The following is a 13,482-nucleotide window of genomic DNA, read 5'->3' as shown; positions in this document are numbered from 1 at the left end:
GGGGCCTGGGCGGTTGTGGTGGCTTCAGGGTTAAGTGCAGTGGCTCAAGGGGCCGAGCCATGAGCCACAAACCTTAACACTTTCACATTGCTGCAATTTTAGATTCTTTTTCATACACAAAACATTTCTGAGTAACGGTTTTCCACATAAAAGATTAGATTAGATATAGTCAGTAAAAAAAAGAAAAAAAAATTGTGAGAAAACATCTCAAAACAAAAGAGATCCTTCATCAGAGAAGAAAGGTAAGAGCCCATTCAAGTTATGCAAGAAATGCTATCAAAATGTTGATAAAAGATCAACATGATTTTTTATCTCAGATGCCTGGGACCTGATCATGATACAAAAAATTGGGGTCCTGTGGCAGTATGCCCCCCATGGGCTTGGTCTTTCAGAAACTTAAACTCAGGTATAAGTTAACAAGATATGCTGAAAAACTAATGTAAAGGAATATAAAAAGAAGAAAGCCTCTTTCCCCAGAAGAAACTTGAAAAAAGTGTTAGAAGTCCTAGATGCAGGAAGGACGGACAAGTTTGTCACCAGCAGTAAAACATAGCACTGAAAAAAATCTCTCAGGGAACATGGCGCCAAAAGAGCATTGGTGCCAATGGTGCATGGCTCTAAAAGAGTGTTGGTATCGAAACATGGTGCTTAAAGAGCATCAGTGCCGAAAACCCAGAAAAAAAAGAAAGCATTACCATTCAGAACAAAGGAACAGACAGCGCCGAGAAAAGAAAAAGAAAGAATCTCGGCGCCAATAAGAGCAAGTTTGCTTACCGTAAACGGTGTTTTCCGTAGATGATAGATGAATTAGCCATGCTGACCCTCCCGCCTCCCCGGACAGTTATTATTTTTATCTAGTCTTGCTTGGATACGGACTGAGGAGACCAGGGCAGTGTAGGAAGATCCACGCAGGCGCACCAGACTGAAAAAACTCAGTGTTCTATGAGAGCTCTGCCACCTAGCCTCCCGGAAGACGTCCCAGACAGCATAGCTAATTCATCTGCTATCTACGGAAAACACAGTTTATGGTAAGCAAACTTGCTCTTTTCCCGTAGATAAGCAGCATGAATTAGCCATGCTGTCTGGGAGTCCACGGATAATGTATTGAGCGCCAATTTTCCTGATCATGTGTCAATGATGAATTGAAGTAGGGTGCTCAAGACAGGAGAGAAGATAGGCAGATAGTTCTTATGTGTTGTCTTTGTAGCTTTCAAGAAGTGCCCGATCTGAGAATTGTTTTGCCCATGTTTGCGTCGGCTGCAGTTTGCTTGTCTAAGGAGTAGTGAGTTGTGAATATGTGCAGCAAGGACCAGGTGGCAGCTCTGCAAATGTCTAGAATAGGCACCTCATAAAGGTGAGCTATTGAAGCAGCCATGGCATGAACTTGGAGAGCCTAGGGGAGGCAGACAAGGTCTCCGAACATTTCTGATAGCAGTTCAAGATCCAGGATGAAAGGGTAAAACCCCCTTCATGAATCGTGAGATGAGCGGATGACAAGAGATTGGGGCTACATTATGTGGAGAATGGTAGGCGGCTATGGCACTGAGGTGTACTCTGACCGAAGCTGTGGCTAGTCCCTTCCGGAAGAGCAGATGGAGGTAGTCCAGTAATCGTTCAGGGGGACAGGTGAGGGGGTCCATTCCGTGTTCTGAGTACCAGGAGGCATAACGGGCCCATTTCCTCTGGTAGTTAATTCTTGTGGAGGGTTTCCTGGAGGAAACTAGAATATCTTGAAGCTGAGGTGAAAGGGTCAGGTGGTGGAGTACCAGCCTTTCAATCTCCTCGCAGTGAGATTCTGAGATGAGTAAAGCGGATGCAGCAGGGAGCCTCCATCTTGTGTGAAGAGGCGTGAACTGTTGCCCAGGGGCATTCGGTTGGTCCACCGACAGTCTAACTAGATATGCATACCACGGGATGCATACAACTCTGGAAGTCCTTACAACTCTGGAAGTCCTTACCTCAAAACTTGAGATTGGAACCAATTACACTGTAAAAATAGCCAACTGCGAATCATCCCACATTCCCCTCACACAGGGTGTCCCGCAGGGCTCCTCCCTCTCTTCCACGCTCTTCAATATCTATCTCCTTCCCCACTGCTATCTCCTCTCTGATCTTGGCCTAAAGTTCTTCATGTATGCTGACGACGTCCAAATCCTCATACCGCTTCAAGAATCCCTCCCCAAAACATTACAATTCTGGGATTCTTATCTTACTTCAATCAACACCCTCCTCTCAAACCTACATCTCGCTTTAAATGTAACAAAAACGGAGCTCCTCACAATCTCCAATCCCCCAGCTCGCTCGCTCGCTCCCTGCCTTAAGCAACACCAACCCTCCACCCGACGCATTCACCTGCAATGTGAGAGATCTCGGTGTCTATCTTGACCAACATTTAAATTTCAAATCTCACATCCACAACACCATAAAAACAGGTTTTTTCTAATTGCACATCCTAAAGAAACTTAAACCCCTGCTTTATACCCAAGACCTCCGCATAGTCCTACAGGCAACTATCTTAACTAAACTGGACTATTGCAATTCTTTATTTCTGGGCCTCCCTCTCTCCACTATCAAACCCCTCCAACTATTACAGAATGCCATGGCCAGAATTCTCACAAACACACGTAAATCTGATCACATTACCCCTATCCTAAAAGACCTCCACTGGTTACCCATAGCCTCCCGCATAAAATACAAAACACTCACCTTTCTCCACAATCTATTGTATAATCAAAATCACACTTGGCTCGAGAATGCACCACTTTTCCGATCATCAACCCACCCCTCCAGATCCAACCTTGCTGGAACTCTATACACCCCCTCACTAAAAACTGCTCACCACACCTCAACCAGAGAAAGGGCTTTCTCCATTGCCGGCCCTTCCCTATGGAACACCCTGCCCACGGCCCTCCGTCTAGAACCTAACCTGTCTAAATTTAAAAAAGGGCTCAAAACCTGGCTCTTTACATTAGTGTATCCAGATGTTGACCAAACTTAGTTTTTACTCTATCCTCTTAGCCCACTCGCTCTCCCCTCCTCCTATCTGCCTCTCCGCTTTCTCCCCCCTAGCAAAGACTCCGAAATACAGTGTTTCTTCCCCCCAAGCAAAGACTCCTAAATACTGTGTTATAAGTTCCCCTCCTCCACTCTAAGCTTATCCTACCCCTGTCTCTCTCCCCCCCCCCCCCTCTCCCTTTCACTGCCATCAATGGTCTGGTACCTACCAGCCCACCTGTACATATATTGTCTATTGTTAATTTATATTCTTCAAATGTTCCTATCAAATTTCTCTCTTTGCCTATCTTTCCTACTGCTGTCCCCCCCTTCCCCATCCCTGTTTATTGTATTTCACTCTCTTGTTAATTTGTTACAATGTAAACCGGCATGATGTTCCGATGAATGTTGGTATATAAAAATCAACAAATAAATAAAATAAATAATAAATACACCAGAATCTTCAAAAAAGGACTTAAAACCTAGTTATTTAAAGAAGCTTTTCCAGAGCCATAATCTATAAGCCCCCAGCAGAAATCTTATTATTTTAAGTACAGCTTTAGATGACTAAGTCTTAAATTTGTTTTAATAGGTGTTCTTAGATGTTTTAGATGTTTTATTCTTTTAAAAAATGTTTATCTTCTTATTGTATTGACATGCTAGTATTTTTATCTTAAATGTTTTATTATGTATCTTATGTAATTTATTTTTCTTAGCTTTTTGGAAGTCAAACATTTTAATTGCATTTGATGATACTTTGTAAACTGATGTGATGTCTGTTTCGAATGTCGGTATAGAAAAATTATTAAAAATATTAAATAAATACGGAATTTTAAGTCTGTCTTGCGAGAGGTTGGTAGTCCCGCCAAGGGAGATTCCCAGGCCTTGGTCAGGACAGCATGAAAGGGCAAGGCCTTGGGCTCCGAAGGTGATTCAAATATTTTAAAGATACCCAGGGCTTCCTTTCTTGGGTCAGGAATCTTTAGAGTCTCAACGTTGAGATGTTGCCCTACTTTTCCACGAACTTGGAATATGATAAATCTTCAGGTGGAGAGACAGGCTCTGGTGGAACTTCCGCAGGGTCAGAGGGGTATCCTGTGGAGGATCCCAGTGAAGTGGAAGGTTGAGGGGAAACATCTCCAGGAGGAGAGGTCATTAGAGGTGGGCCAGGAGGAGAAGGATCTGGACTGAGACTCTCCTGTGGCGATGAAAGGGCTTCCAGAGGTAGCTCTGCTGGATGTTTTCCTTGTTGTTCAATGGTAGTAATGAATTGAGAAAATATGAGGGACATCTGAGACATTGCCTGAGAGGCCAAGGTGTCATGAGGAACCGGCATAGGCTGTCGGTGAGCATCTCCGGGTACTGGTCTGGGCTCCCTGTGAGCACCACTGAGTGGTACTGCAGCCAATAGGATGTCCATGTCGGGACCTCTTGGTTGAAGTGGGTCCGGAGGAGGCCGCTTGTGTCTCTTTTGCAAGGGTTCCTGGAGGCCGGACTTCTTCCTGTGCTGAGAAGCAGTGGACAGTTAGTGGATAGGCCAGAGTAGACCCTGGATGAGGCTGAGGAACTGTGCAAGGTGGCTGGAGAAGAAGGCACCATGTCTGAGTCTACCACTAAAAGTGGGGAAGGTTCCCTGGGCTGTTTATGCCCTGATGAGTGCTTTTTTGGTGTTTTTGTGGCACTGTAAGTTGAAGGAGTCGGCTTGCTTCGGTGTGTTGACATTTTGCGTTTGTGCATCAGTGTTGTGTCGTGTGGTCAGCTCTCAGAGTCAGACACATCGGTGCGCCAGTGATGCGTCAGGGGCTTGATGCTGCTCAGCGCAGATGGCTTCTTTGGCGCCATCCATGCCGTTGACGCATCTCCTGTGTCGTGTGTCGGCACCGTGGGATCTCGCTTCGGTGCCGGCCCGGACGAACCGTGAAGCCCAACCAAGGAGGCTCGATGATGCCTTGGAGGTCCAGGGGGGATACCGGAGAAGACTTTGTTGAGTCTTCAGAAGGAGTATACGAGCCTGATGCTGCTTCCCGAAGTTTGGCGATCCTGGCAGCCCTTTGGTGCTGGGCCCGAGAGGACATGCGTCCCCAGTTCCTGCAGGTCGTCTGGTCATGTTCTGGTCTGAGGCAGATATAACATCTGGCTTGTCTGTCGGTCACTGACATAATTTTACCACATTGGCAAAACTTGAATCCGGGTGGCTATGGCATTGCGATGAAACTCGGTTTGATTTTGGGTTTTTTTTTCTCTTGAGGAGAAGAACGAACTGAGGAGACCAGGGCAGCGTGGGAAGATCCACGCAGGCGCACCACACTGAAAAAACTCAGTGTTCTATGAGAGCTCGGCCACTTAGCCGCCCGGAGGATGTCCCAGACAGCATGGCTAATTCATGCTGCGTATCTACGAGAAGAACATCAGGCGAAAGCAGTATGGGTTCTTCACCACAGCTGGAACCAAACGTGCATTCACCAGGTAGAGGAAATAGCTTGCCTACCTCACCACTACCTGAATGCCAGTCGTTTGGCAAATCGGGGAAAGGTTAGCAAAGGAAATTCAATCCAATCCATCTATCTCTCAAGAAAAGAGGAGAGAGAGGAAACATTACAAACAAAGCCATCTAAAGAGACTAATTAATTCAAACAGCACATTCTGAGGATTCCCTAAGTTCCACAGATTCTAGGGCAGTATTTCCCAACTTTCTCCTGGGGGCACTCCTAATCAGTCAGCTATTCGGGATATTCATAATGAATGTGCATGAGACAGATTTGCAAATGTTGGCAACACAATTTGCATACACTGGATCTCATGCATGCTCATGGAGCAATCCTGAAAACCTGACTGGCTAGGTGTGCCTCCAGAAGAAGGTTGAGAAACTCTGTTCTAGGGAGTACACAGATGTACTATCATCTCCTGACCTCCCATCTGAACCATCTTCAGAACCAGTCAGGAGTTCAACGCCTCAAGAAGATACAACGTATCCAGCTTTTTACAAAAAATGTCAGAATCCATTCTATTTAATCTGGAAGAGGACGAGGCCAAGCAGAAGGAATTTCAAGGCATCTTACAGTTTATTCAGCCACCAAAACAATTCAAAGTGGTGCCAATGCATGAAGCATTAGGAGAAGTGCAGAATAAAATGTGAAAGATGCCTTTTTCAATTACAGCAATGGCAACAAATATTGACACTAAATATAAAGTATAAAAATGTCCAGGACATACTAAGGTACAACTACCACATGACTCAGTAATAATAGAATGTGTGATGAAAAAAGTGAAAAAATCTAGGTCTTTTCATCCACTCCTCCTGGCAAAGATGAGGGGCATGACAGGGAAAAAGAAGTTCCAAGCAGCAACTTTACAACATGGATTGGGGCACATCAAATACAGATGTACCAATTTATGTTTAACAACATTCAAAAATTAGAAAATTTTACTCAGCATTTACCACTGGAAGAACAAAAGTAATTTGAAGACATACTAATGAATACAAAAGATGGTGCTAAGCACATGACCAGATCCATATATGGTTTCTTTGATACAGCTTCAAGGAAATCAGCCATAGCCATATCAACCTGAAGATTAGCATGGTTGTAAGCATCAGGGCTCAGAGACGATGTACATGAAAAATTAGCAGACATGCCCTGCACAGGCGAAAACTTGTTTAGAGACAAAGTTAAAGAGTCAGCAGAACATATTAAAGATCAAAATATAGCTCTACAATTTATATCTTCATCATACTTGGATCAATCCTTTCATACAGAAGGTATGGCCAACTCTGGTCCTCAAGAGCCACAAACAGGCCTGATTTTCAGTATATCCAAAATGAATATGCATGAGATAAATTTACATGTACTGCCTCCATTGTATGCACATATCTCATGCATATTCATTATGGATATTCTGAAAACCAGGTCTATTTGTGGCTCTTGAGGACCAGTATTGGCCACTCCTGAGATATAGCCAACAATACTATAGAAAACCATATTAATATTCACAGAGAAGATGTTATCATCTATATCATTATTACAGACAGCAACCAATAGTAATAAATAAATGAAGAGATGTAGCAACCACAGCAACAACAGCACCAACAGCCCAGCCCAAAAAATTAAAAAAAAAGAACCACAACCACCAGCAGCTTACAGAGGCCATTTTCAGGATTTTGACATATGCAAGATAAAAAGATCAGAACTTATTTGCATAAATTCAAGTAGTGGAAGACTTCAATTTTTCTAAACTCAATGGATTACTGCAGACAAATGGATTCTAAAAATAATAACCAAAGGATATTTTCTCAACTTCCCCAAAACATACACCACACAATCCATTAATTTAAATTGAACTCATTAAGCACAATTTTTCCCTACTATAAAAAGGGGATTGCCTAACATCTTTAGATCTCAAGGACATATTTACACATATCCCCATCAAGAAAACACACAGAAAATATCTGAGGTTCATGTTGCAGGACCAGCATTTCCAGTACAAAATGCTGGTGTCTGGGTTAACAGCAGTCCTGAGAGTCTTCACCAAATGTCTAGCCATAGTAGCAGCCCTTCTGAAAATGAACAATCTGCTAATATTTCTTAGATGACTGACTAGTATTGAGAACATCTTATGAAAACTCAATGATAGATACAAAGCCCCAGAGCGAACAACTTAAAACATATAGCACAAGCACTGTGCTAAAGAAGATAGGTGAGTACAAGAACTTTCTTGTGATTATTAGGCCATATGGCATCTAAGGTACATTTATTTATTTAAAAACTTTTCTATACCGTTGCTAAGTTATATACCATCGCAACGGTTTACAAATAGGCACATAGACTAAGGTAAGTAAATGTATGATATCGTACAATTTAACAGGTGCCAATAAAGTTCGGTTACAATTTCATAAATAAAATCATTATTTGAGTAATGTTGGTCAAGTCCAGGTATATTATTGAGTTACTATCGCTTTGAGATATTACTTCTTAAATGTAGGATTGAGTAAATTCATTCTCATCTGCATTACCCTGTATTTTCATTCTCTACCCTCCACACTCTTTAGTGAAGGCTTTTTTAAAGAGCCATGTTTTAAAATTTTTCTTAAATGTTTTGAGATTATTCTGTAATCTGAGTTCAGAGGGCATCGTGTTCCATAGTATGGGCCCAGCCAATGATAAAGCCCTTTCTCTCACTTGGGTTAGTTTTGCTGACTTTACCGAAGGGATTGTTAGTAGTGCTTTGTTTGCTGAGCGGAGGTTTTTTTGTGGAACGTGTACTCGTAAGGCTGTGTTTAGCCAGTCTGCTTCTTTATCATATATTAGTTTGTGTATGGTGCATAAGGCTTTGTATTTTATCCTGAATTCGATGGGTAACCAATGTAAGTCTGCTAGAGTTTCGGTTATATGGTCCCTCCTCTTTTTTCCCGTCAGTATTTTGAAGTATCTGGAGTGATCTTATCGATGTGCTTGGGAGTCCTAGTAAGAGTGCATTGCAGTAGTCAGTGCTAGAAAAGATAAGTGTTTGCAATACTGTTCTGAAGTGGGCAGGTGTGAGTAATGGTTTCAATCTTCTGAGGATCATAAGTTTTGCGTAGCCTTCTCTTACTTTTATAGATATGTCATTCCCCTAGCATGAAGCCACATGAGACAAGCCCAGTGGCATTTAAGAAGCAATTGGAATCAACTACGCAGCCACTGAATCATAAAATTCCTATTAAGAAAAATCTAGTATTTTCCCTAAAATGGTGGACAAAAAATCAGAGGAACATTCTCTGTGGTCAGAGTATTCACATATGCTCCTTCCGGACCTCCGACAAGAACCCTGCCTCTTAGCATTCAAAAAGAAGCTAAAGACTTGGCTATTTAGCCAAGCATTCCCTGAGAGCTAAGAGCTGATGACTCGAGCCTTACAGTCGCTGGTCCACCAATCCTATTGTAAATATGTTTTGATTTGTACTTTATTTTAACTAATCATGTTTTGAATTGCTTTCCCCTTGTTCTCTGTAAGTTTAATTTCAACCTTGTTTCAATGTATCCGCCCCTGAGGCGACAGTTCAGTTCTCTGTAAACCGGTGCGATATGTATTCTATACAGGAACATCGGTATATAAAAATTAAAAATAAATAAATAAATAAATGTAATAACGGGAAACAGCACCAATTATCTCAACATTATTGCCAGGTGATCTGTCATTACCTTTCAATAAGAACTTTCATTGCTTTTTAGATGGTGTTGTGGTTCATAGAGTACACTTTGATTTTATTTTTATCTTTTCAGTTTACACCTATTTTCACTAGTGATCCCTGAAGCAGGTACAAGAGTGCCTAATATCACAGTATTAGGTTTACCTAGTTTCGGAATTTGAAGATTTGGCACTCATAAGAGATTTATTTATATGTATTTCTTGATCGCCTTACTGTTAATGCCCAAAGCAATGTACCACAAAATAAAATATAAGAACATAATAAAATCATATAAAATTCCAATTTCAAACAAAATCTTCCACAGCCAGCTCAATTACTCCTTTAAAAAACATATCTGATCATATCCCTTAATACTGGTACATAATTATTACATAGTGTTATTTCTTGTCCAAGTATTTCAATTAAAAATTGTACACATCATCTAGGTTTTCAATTTTTCCCAGAACAGCTTTAACTCCAAATCTGCCCTTATATCAACAGGAAGCCTGAGGCTGAGAAGGACCTATCAAACAGTTTCAAATGGCAAAAACGTTTTTGGTAGTGCCAATTGCACTAGAATGTTTACCCACAGAGCGCAGGTTTCTTGTAGTTTCATACCATTTTAAACTATTTTCTAACTGGGATGAACCATTTTTCTCAAAGTTTTAAAAGCCAAAATCAAACATTTGAATTTACATCTGTCCTCTACTGGCAACCAATGCAGTTACAATAGCAGGGGCATTGTTGGTGTCCTTCTTGGGCTACCTGTCACAATCCTAGCTGTCACATTTCCTAATAATTTATTCTATTGTTTTTCAAAAAACTTTTTTAATGACGTTTGTTATTTCAGTGCCTTACGTGGTAGATGATTTGATTACTTGTGCCATATGATTATGACTGTAGCCCATTGTGCGGTTTAAGACAGATTTAACTGATACCACCTGGCAATAACACTGTGTTAATTGGTGCCTTTTTCCTCTACTATGTGTATTTTGTTGTTATGGTCAAGACCTGTTTGGTGCTTGTGATCAAAGCATTCATATGCCAGACACTGTAATATGCTGCAAACCATGGAGTGCTACACAGCAGTCAACAGTTCATACCTCAAGATCCTGCGCCCAGCATGGTGCCTGGCACCCTTACCATCTGATGAATCCTGCAGCTCTAAGGGACCTCACCAACTCAGCACTTTTATAGACCCAATGCACAGGAATTCCTGTGGACATACCCTGATGAGATCATCACTTCTTTCCTATAAAAAAGGCTCAGACCTCTGAGCCGATGCCAGATCAACAAGCTAGGTTCCATACGTTCCTGTGTTCTTGCTGCCTTTCTCCTATAGCCCGGCTTGATTCCTGATTCTGCCTAGTATGCTGCCTCCCTGACCATTGCTTGCCTTCAACTTTGTATTAACTCTGCCTGTCCCAACCGTTTGCCTGCTCGCGCCTGTAATTGAACTCCACCTGCCCTAGCCTTGGCTTGAAATTGCATGAACTCTGTCTGCCTTGACCTTGCCTGTCTGAGCATGCTTTTGCCTGATTCTGTTCTGGTGCCTCAGTCCTGACCACTCCACATCCGTGACAGACACACAAGCAATAGTAATGACAAGTGCGTCTCTACGAGGTTGGGAGGCACATCTTGATCAGATGGGCACTTGAGAATGGAATCTACAGGATTCCAAATTCTACATCAATATGTTGGAACTGAAGGCAATGTTTTTGAACCCTGGTTGAAAAACAAAACAGTCTAGATTCACATGGACAATCAAGTAGCCATGTTTTATATAAACAAACAAGGAGATTTTTCAAATTATGCAAAGAAGCAATAAAGATATAGATTTGGATAGTATTGAAAAAAAATTTGTATTTCAGCAATCTATCTGCTGGGCAAGAACAATGTTCTAACGGATTCATTAAGCTGTCAGCAACCACACAAAAGACATAGAAGGATTTATGGACTTGTTTAAATCCGTCTTTGATGACCCTGCTCGTAATTCTGTTGCCGGTTTTGCTTTGGTGGACTTGAAGCAAGGCAACAGATCATTGGCTGAATTCGCCATAGAATTCAAGACTCTTGCAGCGGAACTCCGCTGGGACCCCAAATGTCTCGAGACTCTCTTCTGCAGAGGCCTGGATACCCGGTTAAAGGATGAGCTGGCCGCTCGCCAGACACCTGACTCGCTGGACGAATTGATAGCCTTGGCCACTCGGATTGATCACCGGCTCCAAGACAAGGTGAAGGAACTCCGGCCTAAGGTGTTACTTGGGTTGAAACAGGCTAGTGCTACCACTGCACCTCGGATGGTTCCAGTAACTTCTGCTGCTGATAAAGATGAAACGATGCAACTTGGTCATGGACACGTGACCTCAAAGGAGAGAAGATTTCGGAAGAAACGTGGCCTGTGCATGTACTATGGCCAGCCCAGCCATGATGTCTCTCCATGCCCCATTCATACAGGAAACGGACAGGCCTAAGTCCCGCGGGAGGACTGTTCTTGGGCCATACTGCGTTTTCTCCTCCGCTCTCTATTCCAGTCTCCATGATCTGTGAACCAGCCACGGTTCAGACTTCCGCCCTGATGGACTCAGGGACAGGAGGCAACCTTATTCTCAGATGTCTAGTGGAAGACCTGAGGAGTCCCTTCGTCAAATTAGAAGATCCATTATTGCATCACAACTTGAAGTGGGCTTTGGATGTTCCTTTCCATCGCTACTTCTCTTGAAGATCTCAGTGACATCCACGGCAGTTCAACTCATGGCTGCTGATAATTATAGCGTCTTCTACGTTCACCTTGGCTCAAAGGCGTTCTACATCTATCCGCATTCACAGATTATAAATTTAGAGATATCTGTTACGTTCCAGTCATTCGGAGGATGTGTCTGATGAGCCATTGAATGTTATTATATTCATTAGTTATTTTGAATTATTCTTTTTATTGGTATGGTTTTACTAATTTTGTTTTATGAGGAATGCTAATATTTATGTTTTTTCCATTTTTGAAGTGCATACAAAATTTGGCTTGTTGCGGTTTCCAGTTCAGTTTCTGTCTGTACATTTCTATTTATACTTTATAGTCTCTTTATTTTGTACTTTAGGGTCTATCTGTGTTTTGCATGTGTGACTAAAATGAGGTAGTCCAACATCATATAGTTTCTATGTAGAGACCTATAGCAGCTTGGCTTGTTCTGTTTTCCTAATAAGGGGTATATTGCTGTTTACGCCTGGTGTAATTTTTGCAAGGTTAATTTTTATAGGTAGGGCTGTTACTGTTTGAGTGCTGGCAGTTAGTGCTGTTTTGATATAGAAAGTTTATTGCATTGAAATTCTGTTTTCTCGTAGCTTTCTGAGGATCATGTCCATGCCCAAGATGCATTACAGTAGGCCTAATAGCATATGGGTTCCAAATGCCTCTTGCTTTTTTGCAGGGTTTTCTGGTTGGCAACACAGCAGTGGCATGTAAATATAATATACATATTGTAAGTGATATTTTTACCTCAGAAGCGATGGGGAAGTGGACCCTTGTGCTGTGGAGTAGTTGGCACTCCCAGACGAGCAAGCCCGTGTGGCGCATACAGACAGTTGCTGACCATACCCTGAGTGGGACCTACTGGAGCATCACTTATACCTACCATCTTCCCCGCAGGTTGAGCCCTTGAGTTGTGATGGCCGACAGGACTTAGGAGGGTCCTGGGGCCAGTAGCAAGTGTGTAAGTCAAGTCCAGGCAAAGGTCGAGGCAGGCAGCAGACAAGCAAAAATCCAGGAGACAGGCCAGAGGTCAGGGCAGGCAGCAGACAGGCAAAGGTCAGGTCCAAAGCAGAGGGTCAAGTCCAGGAGACAATAAAAAGAATCAGAGAACAGGCCAAGGTCAAAGCCAGGGAGTCAAGCCAAGGGGAAGAAAGCAAGACAGGGATGAGGTCAAGGACCAACCACAACAGAGAAGAACCGGACTGGACAGGGAACACAAACCAAACAGAGGAACACAGAAGAAAGTAGGAACACAGGAACCAATGACAAGGGAAGACAATGCAAGGAGAAGCAACATGCTCTGAGGTGTAGATTACTCAGACATCCTGTTACTGAGGCAAGGAGTCAGGGCTGGACTTTCCCTTAAGTACCCTGGTGCTAGTGATGTCATCAGGAGACACCTGGGGTAGCTTCCCGCCGCACTTCCTTTAAGAAGGGAGGCATCGGACACCTAACAGGGAATCCGAGAGCAGTGTAGTGGCAGTGTCCCATGCAGCAGTCGGGTGCTAGTAGCATTCCTGCCATGGAAGTGAGCTGATGGTGTTGGGAGTGAGTGAGGCAGTTCACGGGGCCACCCTGC

The 13,482-nt window shown here is 42.8% G+C and overlaps 1 protein-coding gene and 1 long non-coding RNA gene across 3 annotated transcripts in view; one reads left to right on the top strand and one right to left on the bottom strand.

The window, feature by feature from the left end:
- Window positions 1-13,482, bottom strand: part of LOC115090243 — a 56,388-nt gene that overhangs the window by 9,702 nt on the left and 33,204 nt on the right. The gene's annotated exons all lie outside the window — the stretch shown is intronic.
- Window positions 1-13,482, top strand: part of GCGR (glucagon receptor) — a 202,511-nt gene that overhangs the window by 180,224 nt on the left and 8,805 nt on the right. The gene's annotated exons all lie outside the window — the stretch shown is intronic.

Source organism: Rhinatrema bivittatum, chromosome 4 (genome assembly GCF_901001135.1).
Source record: "Rhinatrema bivittatum chromosome 4, aRhiBiv1.1, whole genome shotgun sequence".
NCBI lineage: Eukaryota > Metazoa > Chordata > Amphibia > Gymnophiona > Rhinatrematidae > Rhinatrema > Rhinatrema bivittatum.
This window is presented reverse-complemented; position numbering and strand designations above follow the sequence as displayed.